Raw genomic sequence first — 11862 nt, forward strand, 5'->3', positions numbered from 1 at the left:
ATCATTATAACACCAAGGAGCAGAGAGGACTTTAAAATTAGAGAAAACATCAACGTCTCAAACATTCTGGAGGCACAGGAGCTGAGGAAACGCCGTGGGATGGGCTGTATTAACAGAAAGGCTGCTGGATGTGGATCTGCATAGCTGGCACAAGGAGCCCCTGGTTCACAAGCAGAAGATCCTCCACAAGACTTGCCTTAGGAGCACTCCAGGTACATCCAGTAGCTCCCAGCCCTTCCTTGTACAGGAGCCAGAGATCTCATGGAGCAGCTGACCCCAGCCAAAACCAGCCTGGTGCAGAAGCAGCTGGCTTGAATGCAGTCCAGTTCCTCAATTTGTTTGTCACATGGGCCACAACCAGTTGTTGGAGAATAAGGGAAGGAGTGAATACACAGGACCTGCTCAGCGACAGCACTTTTGGAAGTTTACACAGCTGCAGCAGCACACAGGGCTGCTCTGTTGGTCCTCACAGCCAAAGGCTAGAACTGGGCTTGGGACACATCAACTCCGGCTTCCCAGCACCAAACAGGCTTGAAAAATCTGCAGTGAATCACAGATCCTGCCCACTCCTCTATCCCTTTTCCCACTGCAAACACCACAGGGAAGGTGCCACCCTTCTCTCCCCGTGCTGTTTGAGCCAGGTTGATCACCAGGCCAAGAGTACCTATCCTGCATAATCTCAGAGCATCTGTGACAAACCAAGATTGTTCACGCATATCTACAAGATTATTTGAGTTCTCTGCTACAAAACTATTCTTAAACTCCTCCAGTGCACCTAGAAGCAAAAACCTAAAGTACCAACTGATTCCAGAGCACCAGGATTTGTCAGCCCTAGGTTTTGAAATAAGCAGGACCTCGCTGATCATAACTCAAGGGCAGGCACTACCCAGGAATTCCAGTTTAACCAGTTCCACGCTTTCTACCCTTCATTCCTCCCACTTTCTTGGAACAACGGGCGCAACAAAACCCTGCCCCAATCTATACTGGAATAAACAATTCATTGCGATGAAAAGCCACCTGCTTCCCCCACACAGTTAAAAGCATTTCCAAATTCCAGCTCTCTGTCAGCCAGCACAGATGGACACACCAGGCACACAGACACCCACTTTGCTTCCAGCACAGCCTTTGTCCTGCTGAGACACAAAGCCCAATGGCAGAGGCTGCCTCCATCAGAGCTGTTTTGTTAAGGGATCACGACATAAACCAGCAATCCTCCAGCCACAAAAACAGTTTAGACTCACTCCTAGCACACTTAAATTGCAATCTGCTAAAACACACTGGCTTTTGGAGAACACATCCCTCCACTGGCAGATCACATCCCGAGATCTGACTAATGCATCACCTGCCCCACATGTCCCCAGATAATTAAATTTAACATGTAACAGCTCAGTCATCACCAGAGATTTTCACTTTCTTGCACACCCTACTTCTGTCCAGGGTGATTCTGCAGGAAGTAAATAACCCCTTTCCAAAGGAAGTGATAGCCCCAAGAGCAGGCAATAAAACACTAAAATGGAGCCTGAATTCTGCCTTGCTCACTCCTGCTGGACCTGCCTGCAATCCTTTAAGTGTGGTGGCATTTAGGGTAGCCTGGGATTGGCTGCTCTAGGCAAATGGAGGGCTGGCCACCAGAGACTGCTGAACACTCACTCAGATACTGCTGCCTTTGCCAAGACAAAATCAGCATAAGAGGCTGTTCCTGCAGTGCATCCCGAGCTCCAAAAGCACCAGACACCGACATCTCCTTCCCTGCTCCTGTGCTTGTGGCTCCTGTGCTGTGCAGCAAGTCTGGCCATCTGCAGAACGCTTCCCTTGGACACTGGCTACCCACAGGACAGACTCCTGCTGTGGTTAATCACTGTCCCTGCAGACCTAAGGCAGAGCTGGTCTTGTCCCTGCAGGAGCTGTGGGCTGGCACAGCCCTTCTGTCCACACTGCACTGTCCTGGTGCCACTCTCCCCCTCTTGGCACCCCAGGCACAAGGGGAAGAGTTTCTGAGCACAGTGATCATGTTGCCCAAGACCAATTCTCCCAGTCCCCTCAAGTGTACAAGGATCCCTATCCACAAGGTTAATTTATCCTATCAGAACAGCTCAGGAACTGCTTCTGTCATCTTTTGCCTTTCAACTTAGCTTTATTCGAAGACAAATAAAATCCAAATCTAATCCAAAACCAGACACATCACTGGAATGAATCACACAGTGTTATTAATTCTCCCACCCATCAAAACAGAAATGTCTCACCTTGCAAAGCAATTGTAGTGGCTGCCCAGGCTCACAGAAATCTGTCCCATCTGTTAAAAATCTGGGTGCACTAAATGAGACTATTTAACAAGCACTCCGCTGAAAGGCAGCAAACATTTCACCCCACAATGGCTAATTCAAACCTAGACAGTGTTTACAAGTAGCTGAGCTAGGTTCCTATCAGCCAGCACAAACACAGCCTCCCAAGAAAGAATTCCTTTTGAAGACTGAACTTTTAGGGACACTCAATTCCAGGATCAAGCCTGCAACCGTGAGAAAGCTTCACAAAATCAAGCTTGGAAGATCTCACACTCCAAACAGCTACAATCAAAAGCAGAGTACAAAGTGTTCCTGCCTTCAACACTAGCAGAAATGGCAAATAAACAGGACCTCCACTTCACCTGCACACAGTCAGCCTAATAGGCAAAGCCTCTCTGATTTCCAGCTCCAAGGGACACCCACAATAAAGCAGGAGCTATTCACTATGAAGGAAGAGACAGGAATAGCACCCCCAGAGCTGAGCAGTGCTGCATCCACCACCCCAGTTCCCTGTGCATTGCACTCCCAAATGCCTTAGTGCTGCATTTGGAACAGAAGGTTAACCCCATACATTCACAAGGGTAAAAGTCAGCCTGCTGCTGATCCCCATGCACAGGAAGTTAAACACAGCAATTTTCAGGCAACATCTCCGACAGCCTCTTGGCAAAGGACAGATTCTCCTCCTGTTTAATGGAGATACATTCCCAAGAGATTCCTATTTCAACTGAATTAGCTGTCACAAGCGACATGCCACACCAGAACCGTAATTTTTGACAAGGAACCTTTATTTGCTTTTAAAGTGCTCACGCTCAAAAGAAGGTAAGGATGAAGAGGGTATGATCAAAGCAGGCAAACATTAAGTTGTCACACTTCCCCAAAAGCAACCTTAGCACCAGCTCCAAATGAGGTTTTGTTGAAGCCAAACTTATCAGCAGCACTGTCAGCCATCCTAAAGAACTCTCATCCTACTGAGGGGCCCAACAGCTAGTGCCCTTCTCCAGGATCAACATTCTGCTCCAAGTACAAGAACACAACATATTTTATAGGACACCAGAGCAAGGCGACATGTGGCTTTAAATCCACACAAAACCACTACCCACTACATCATCTTGAGGATGCAAATCAAACCCCTTGACGCTGGCATTAAGAATGAAAACTGCTTGCTGCACCAAAGTCACCTTGGAAATACTGAAGAATTAAAGAATTTGAGCTTTCAGTACAACAGGACCAAACCAGTCCTATTGTGAGCCAACAGGTAATATCAAACCCTGAGGGATGTGTTTGCAGAGAACGTACGAAGACTGAAGTCTACAATCACAGGTTCAATTATCCTAAATGATAATCAAAAGGTAGTAAGATAAACATTCACATCAGCATAAGGAATCCTACTCTGCATTTACTTAGCAGTGCAGCCACACACGACAGGACAAAGCAATGCTCACAACATAATATTAAAAATAGTAATACCATTACAATGAAAAAGCTGTTTCAGTACACATTACATGCACCAGAAACACAGAATAGCCTTCAGTTTTATCCCCTAAGAAATTACTCTGCTCAGCAAGAACACAGGAATGAATTGGCCACGACATTAATGCGAACCCGCGATGGACTAAGAGCAAACTCCACCTACTTGTTAAAAATTTCACTGCTATAGAAACTATGATTAAATACACAGAGCCATGAATCAGCCACCTGAAACGAAGGCACGCCTTGGCAGGCACAGCAGCACCCAGCACACTGACATTTCAATCACCACCAGCCCCCCAGAACTGTGACATTATGCAGAAATACAGCTTTATCCAGACATTTCAGCTCCCACAAACATTTCATCTTTCTTACCTTTCGGGCTGGTTGTTTTAGGGGCTCTCTTGGTTTTGGCAGTGCTTAAAGCTGCACATGCCCTTTACTGTAACAGCAAACAGGCTCCAAACCCATTTTTCCACAACTGGATAAAGCACCTAAAAGCAAAGCCCTGATGCCTCTGGACCAGCTGTGTCCCTGCCCTGCAATTCCAATCAAGCCCACAGAAAAGCAGGAGGAAGATGGCAGGGCTTACCAGCAGTTCCTCAGTCTAGTCTCTGAACAAAGTGGATTTAAAAGAGGTTTAATTTTCCCAGAAGCTAATGCTCTCAAATCTAAATAAATCCTTCAAAAGAAGAGATTATCCATAAATTTACTAGTTAGAAATGTTAATGTATCCAGTGCTTATGCAAGGACTGTTGCTCTCCATGCAAGGGTATCACCTATACAATTCCATATTAAAGGAGAAACGGATTTCTGATCGTTTCTCCCCCATGTCCCTTTACATGCTGAAATGTAGCACAGCAGCTTTATAAATCCCACTTCCCAAGAGCAGCAGGAATTTACTGCAGAAACAAGGCAAACTTTTTTTTAAGTTTAGTTCACTGAAAAAACTCTCAAAAATTCCCCCTTGCAAAAGAACTTAATACAAAAAGCAAGGTCCACAGACAGGAAAGCCCAGTGTGAAACTTGAATAAGCATTTAAATAAAAACATCGCAGAGTTAAAACTTCAAATTACACATTCACAAAATACAGGACAAGGTGAAAATCAAGAAACAATTCTTTGAACACAGCTGACGCTGGACTTACCCAACATACCCAAACACTTCCTCCTGTTATTCATACTATATTTACTAAAGGGCCCACCTACACACCGTATGACACAGAGCAGGATGGGACTAGACCAGTAGAACCTGGCTGCTAATTATGGCCCTTAAGGCTGAGATGAATTAATTTTGTCCCTCTAGCTATAAACAGGAGGATGACATCCACACTAACCACAGGTCATTTTGGAGAAGATAGACAGAAGGATGAAACAAGGAAAAAGTGACTTGCCTGACATCAAACTCCACAACAGCAACATAGCTGGGAGCTAAGTCAGGCCTCCTGTTCACCTGAGCATCCTTATTTTCCCTGGACTCACACTTGGTAAGTACAGAGAACACAATCATTAAAATACAGATTGAAGGCTTCATTTGGAGGCTAGAAGCAGATGTGGAATAATACTGGTTAGTGTAATCACTAGTGTCACATTGATTTTGGGGCTCCAGCAGCCTCCCAGCAATCCTTCATCCCACTTTCCCAGCCTGCACCCTCATGGAGGTTTTTGCAGGTGACCAGACTGCGGCACATTCCGGACACCTCACACAGCCAGCTTAATAAATTCAACCTGGAAATTCCTCCCTTCCTTTCCTCCTGCACAGTGAGAATGGCCCATTCCCCTGACCTACAGCAGCGAGTTCAGCTGGTGACAGACATCCCAGATTTGGTTTTGAGTAGGACAGAAGGATTAGTCAAGAGAACACAACCTTCAAAGGCATGTGACTGGAGCCAAAGTCCCCTGAAAACTGGCACAGTGACATGCTTTGTTCAAAGCTCAAATACTCCGAAGACAACAACCTTTGGATTTATCCCCCATCCATAAACACCTCTGGAAGCTTCACCTCCATGAGCACAGCCTGAAACACTGCTTGTGATCCCAACCTCAAGGCCACATCCAGCAATAATCTCTTTTTTTGCTAAGTCACCCTCTGCAACAGTGTTTACACAGCAAGAGGTCTGAGCATGGCCCACCACAAACACTACAGACACCAAACAAGTCAGTGCCTCCCAAACTTTGATCCAAGTTTACAAATCAAGGCTTTTATGTATGATTAGGGTCAATTTTTTCTTGACTGCACCCTTAAAAGCTAAGGGAGAGAAAAGTACATTAAGAGAGGTTCACCCTTCCCATAGACAAATGTGAGCTGATGAAGGAAGCCCACATGGGGCAGCCTACAGTATAAATCAATGGTGGGGATTAATCTTGATGTATTTTAAACAAACGAGTCTGTGACAACACAGCTGTAATTAAGGGGTTAACTTTTGGGGCTTGGTTAACTAAAGGAAAACCTTTAGGTACTGGCAGCCAAGAGATTCCTGTTTTTAGCAGCAGCCTTCTGGAGCTGACAAAATGTTCAAACCTCTACCAGCAGAAAACTTTACCCAAGTCCAATGATCTTTCCTAAATGTGTTTCAAAAGGCACCGACTGCACAGAAGTGCCAGGCTTGCACAAATCGACCTCATCAGTATGCACCTTGTTTTGCCCCATGACACTCAGCAGCTGTGGTTAATTAGTCCTTGATAATGAATTGCCCATCACGACTGCACGAAGCTGGTAGGTGAGCGATTCCTAACTGCGCTTTGGAATCAGTATGCAAAAAGCACAAACACTAAAGAATAAAGTTAACAATCTGTTTACCCCTTCCCTCACCCCTCCAAAGCTGCTACCAGCCAAAGGCTCAGGGAAAAGAAATAATCTATTTCCAGGGTTCAGCAGAGAGAAACCATTTGGACTGCTCTCAATTTTCATATCTTTGCCACCAGTGCTTTGTGTTATTTCTCTCAACTCATTCAAGTTAGGAGATGAAGCCTGTTCTTTTGGCTAATAGCATTTAAAGCCTCTCTCTGGAGATAATTAGCCCTCCCTCCCCCATCCCATCCTCAGCAGAAAGAGCAGAGAGTCACCAATAAACAAAGAAATTCAGGCAGTGACAACCAGGGTACAGCTGAGACCAAAGCTGCCTCTCACCTCCCTATCTCAGCACAGCTGAGAATCAAAAACAAGTGACACCCCATGCAATAGAACAAACAACACAAGAATTTTCAGATTAAGGGTTTCATCATTTTGAAATCAGGAAAACAGCAATTCCTCATCTACAAGAAGCTAAACACCAATGTGTAATCGCTGGATGCTCTGCCTGGTCACCTTCCAGCCTGGACAGACCGTCCTGAGTCATTCAAAATCAGCAGATAAGAGCAAGAATTGGGAAAGCTGCAGCCTTTTACCTCTGGTTTCAGGCCTGTCACCCAGCCACTGGCAAATCACAACAACCTCCACGCCGTATCTCCTACTGAGATACAGTAAATCCTCTCGGCAGAGGAAAAATTAAGGGCAGTCACCGATAGAAAAGCACCTCTGCTGAAGATTGACAAACTTCTGAGTGTCTGTGTGCCAACTCCTCCCATGGAATCTGCCCTTGGATCCAGGGGCACAGTTTGGAAGGAGTTAACTCCAGCCATGGGGATGAGCAGCCAAGCTGGCTGCTGCATTCCTTGCCTAACCATGACCCCACTGTGCAGGGAAGAACTGGGAGTAGTTATCACCACAGCGCTGACACGTCAGCAACAGCAACTAATTAACTGATAAAAATAGATTTCTGAAAGGGCTTTTTTCTCCCCTCGACACAAAGCTGAGGCCCAATGCTGCCACAGCTCCACATCCATTAGTTTTCCACAGGCTCCAAACTTGCCAGCAAAAAATTAAAGCATTCTCACACTCAGGAAAAAATAAACGCACATGGCACTTGTATGCAGAAAATCACTGCTAAGGAGAATTAGGGAACTTATGAATGACCTGGAGCATCTCCACTCCCACCTTAATGGATGCAGGAACAAGATGATGTCTTTGCCCCCAACAGCCCTACCAGCTTCCCTGCAGCCCAGAGTTCCAGTTTTGCCTAAAAAAAATTACAGGTTTTGACGTAATCCAAATGATCCCAAGGATATTTGCAGCTTTCTTCACTCATGGTATCACTGAGACCAGCCAGAAAAACCCATTTCTAAGCCCCCATCCCCACACTCACACATGCATTTTGTACAGCTTGTAACTAAGTATTCATCACCAGGAACCAGAGTCTCAGCAATTTTTAATACATAGAATGCTCCAACACATGCCAAACACAATGAAATTTGATTAAAATAGAAGCCATTTGTTTAAATACAAATTATTTGGCTCTCAAAACTGTTATCAAATTGAACTGGAAATCAAATTAACCAGTGCCTGAATGAAGTATACAGAAGGCTGTATAACCACTGATCCAGCAGCTTGAAAGGAAGGATGCAATCACATTCCCCTTGTTTGTGGCACTGCCCCATGCTCCCAACAGAACTCCTTCTCCATCTCCCAGGGCCTGAGTATGCTCTGTGCCTCAGATATGGCTCATTCCTTGGTAATCCAGAAAGCAAATGCTCCTTGCGAAAACACTGATCCATTACCAGATAACAGAGTATCACTGTGAAAGGACACACTGACACCTTTGAAACCACCTTGACTTGGGACAGAACAGCGCAGGCATTCCCAGCACACTTGGCAAGAACAGGTTTAAACCTGCTCTGAACGAGAAAGGGGTTTTGCTGCCATCAGTGTCCAGGTATTCAGCTTCAGTTGGTGTAACTGTGACAACCCCATCCCTCACAACTGGCCTCATTTTAGCTCTATTTCGCCCCTTTCTGCAGTCTTCACAAAAAGGAATTAAAACCATGTAAGTTGATGATTTTAGGTGTTGCCTACTCTTAAAAGCAGTTTGGATACATTTAAGGGTCTGTTTGAAGAGCATCAGGCACTCCTGAGGAAATCGCAGCAGGGAGAGGATCCAATTACACTCCCTTGCATCTTCTGTAGCATATCAAGCGAACTCAGCTGAACATCCTTTACCCACCAAGAGTGAACTGTGGAAACTTCATCAGTCCCCTTCCCTGATTCTGCACCAGACTTGCTTCTGAAAAACAGGAACATCACGAAACTCCAACTTTAGCACTCACTCCTGTACAATTCCAGCTTTCTTTAAGCCGTTACAAGGAGAAGGCTACTGGGAAATCTCACTACACCCTTCCAATACTTGAAGGAAGATTATAAAAAGAAGAAGAGTGACTTTTTATACAGGCAGAAAGTGGCAGGACAAGTGGAACAGTTTTAAACTCAACAAGGAGACTTAGATGCATATCGGGAAGGAATTCTTCCCTGTGAGGCAGGGAGGCCCTGGCACAGGGTGCCCAGAGCTGCTGTGGCTGCCCCTGAATCCCGGGCAGTGCCCAAGGCCAGGCTGGGGAGGGCTTGGAGCAGCCTGGGACAGAGGAAGGTGTCCCTGCCTTGGCACGGGGTGGTACAAAAGCAGCTTTAAGGTTGCTTCCAACTCAAGTCATTCTGGGATTCCTTGGCTCCCACCTCTTTCTAGGATTGCAGAAGCAGCATTTAAACATCCTAAAGCCTAAAGAGCTTTATCGTTTATTTCAGCCTCACCTGAGCACCTTCTCACATAATTTACTTTTTCTGCAGTATTTCAGTGCCAGAGAAGGGCACCAAGCCCTCGCCTACCTCCACCTGGACAAACACAACCCAATGCAAAGCACAGAGGTAAATAATTCATCTGCGTGCAAACAGAGGGAAAGAACAATTAAGCCAGAAAGCACAACGGGGACGTTTCAGATTTCAGTCAACATTAAGGCAGGAGAGATCAAACAAAGAAATACCAACGGGGCTGCCTCAGAGGGAACTTTGGGGAAGCTGGAAACACTCACGGCAAGGCACGGGAGGGCAGCAGGACTAAAACCCGGGTTTTATCGGGGTCCCAGCCCGAGCCGGCCAGGCTTTCCGAACCGCCCTTCGGAGGACAGCGGCGAACGGGACGGGAGCTCCGTGCTGGCGCTCGGAGCCAGCGTGCGGGGCGCCGACCCGCCGGCCGAGCCCCGCGGAGCCGCTCCGCCGGAACGGCCCCGGCCCTCCGCGGCATCCCCGGTGCCCCGCGTCCCCTCCGTGACCGCGCCTCTCGCTCCCGCCCCGAAGCGCTGCCCCGGCCCGGGGCCCGCCAGGGCCAGGGGCTCCCCGGGCCGCCCGGGCCGGGCTCTCCGGGCCGTCCCTCCCCGGGCCGTCCGTCCCCGCCGCGCGGCGCTCCCGGGCCCCCGCCCGCCCTCACCTGCCCCGGCCGCCGCCGCGCCGCGCCGCCGGAAGCCGCGCGCGGGGCATGCCGGGAGTTGTAGTGCGGCCGGCGGACACGCCCCGAGCGGAGGACACGGCCCCGGAAGGGCGGGTTTGGGGTGGGGGCGTGTGGGTCAGGGGGATTTGGGGTCAGGGGGGATTTGGGGTGGGGGCGTTTGTGGTCGGGGGGATTTGGGGTCAGGGGGATTTGGGGTGGGGGCGTTTGGGTCAGGGCGGGTTTGGGGTGGGGGCGTTTGGGGTCAGGGGGATTTGGGGTGGGGGCGTTTGGGATCAGCGGGGATTTGGGGTGGGGGCGTTTGGGTCAGGGGGATTTGGGGTGGGGGCATTTGGAATCAGCGGGGATTTGGGGTGGGGGCGTTTGGGTCAGGGGGATTTGGGGCGGGGGCGGCGGAGGGGACGCACGGAGAGCCCGGGCCGCGAAGCCCAGCCCGGGTCCCCCGGGCTCTGTGACCATCCATTTCCAGCCGTGCAGCGGATCCACGCCTGCCTGCAGCTGCCGGGACGAGCTGTCCGCACTCGGGCATTTCCCATCCCCAGCCCCGCATGAACCCCGGCACAGCAAGGGCAGCTCAGCCCCAGGAACGCCGACTTTGCAAAGCTCTTTGGGCTCCACTAGTCTTAAAATTAGCACAGATTATAATTTATTATTATTAATAATAATAATTATAATAACAATAATAATAATATTACTACCACTACTATTATTTCCTGTTGCTTTGATGTGAGTTAAGTACCACTAACACATTACATTTCTAAATTGAGGGCAATTGTAGTGAAAAAAAAAAAAATAGCATCTATTGGTATCATAACTATGGGCTACATGTAGGGAGATTATTGACACACCTGCCCTGCAAGGCAACGGTGAAAGCTGCGGATAAATTATAGGCACGTACACAAACTGCGGGCTTTAGTTATGCACTGGATGAGGAATTTATTGGTTTATAATTATGACCAACTGAAAAAACAAGGGGGGTTAAAGTGATGTAATGAGCCAGTTGATGAGCTAAAGGAGACCCAAGGGCTGGCTCAGCTCCCCACAGTGTTCTCTGGTGCTGCAGAGTGACACCCTGAAATGCAGCACTCTGTGGGGGCTCTGCTGTTATCTGCACCAGGAACTTCGGCACAATCAGCAAAGCCCGGGGAGCCCTGTCCTCCTGCCTCAGTTTCCCAAGAAAAGCTGCCCTCAAACCTCCTTCCCCTAAAACAGAGACTGCCCTACGAGTCCCCAGCAGACCCCCTCCAGCCCCCCGTGTGCCTGCTCAGAGGGGCAGCACGGCAGCTCCTCAGTGGCTGCGGGGCCAGGGGGTCCCGAGCAGCCCCGGAGGGTCCCGAGCAGCCCCGGAGCCTGGATCTGGCTCCTCAGGAAGCACCTTCCAGGCAGAGCTGGCTGCTCCCCAGGGATCTTATCAGCAGCTTCCAGGGGCTCCTGCCCACACCCTGATAAGTGCTGGGCTCCACGCACGGGTTGGGGTGTCCTGCTCTGCCCCCCAGCACCACTGCCAGCACTGAGTCAGAGCAGCCCGCGGCACACACACAGTGGGGTCAGCGCCAGGTCTCACTCCTGCCTTTCCAGGAAGGTGCTACAGCCGGGAGAGACTGGAAACAGTCAGCACAAGGAGTTTACTGAAGTCAAACCCATCGCCCTCAGGCAAATGGGGAGTGCTCAGACCTCCCACATCCTCCCTCGGACACCTCAGGGATGCTCCCGGGTACTCCCAGGGCAGCAAGACCCTGCATTCTCTATCTGCCACACAGGAACAGCCCCTGGGCTGACCAAGGGAAAAGTGAAAAAGGAAAA

At 48.8% G+C, this 11862-nt stretch overlaps 1 protein-coding gene across 3 annotated transcripts in view; it reads right to left on the reverse strand.

Moving 5' to 3' along the window:
* PHACTR4 (phosphatase and actin regulator 4) overlaps positions 1 to 10088 on the reverse strand; it is a 56491-nt gene extending 46403 nt beyond the window's left edge. Inside the window, exon 1 of one of the 3 annotated variants that reach the window (XM_021534911.3) lies at positions 10042 to 10088. The gene's annotated coding sequence lies outside the window, so the exon portion shown is untranslated. Of the gene's footprint in view, positions 1 to 8787; positions 8810 to 9646; positions 9726 to 10041 lie in introns of those variants that run through there. The other 2 variants (XM_021534913.3, XM_077788520.1) reach the window with 2 other exon arrangements.
* Positions 10089 to 11862: the final 1774 nt, after the last annotated feature.

This window comes from Lonchura striata, chromosome 26, assembly GCF_046129695.1.
Source record: "Lonchura striata isolate bLonStr1 chromosome 26, bLonStr1.mat, whole genome shotgun sequence".
NCBI classification, from domain to species: Eukaryota; Metazoa; Chordata; class Aves; order Passeriformes; family Estrildidae; genus Lonchura; species Lonchura striata.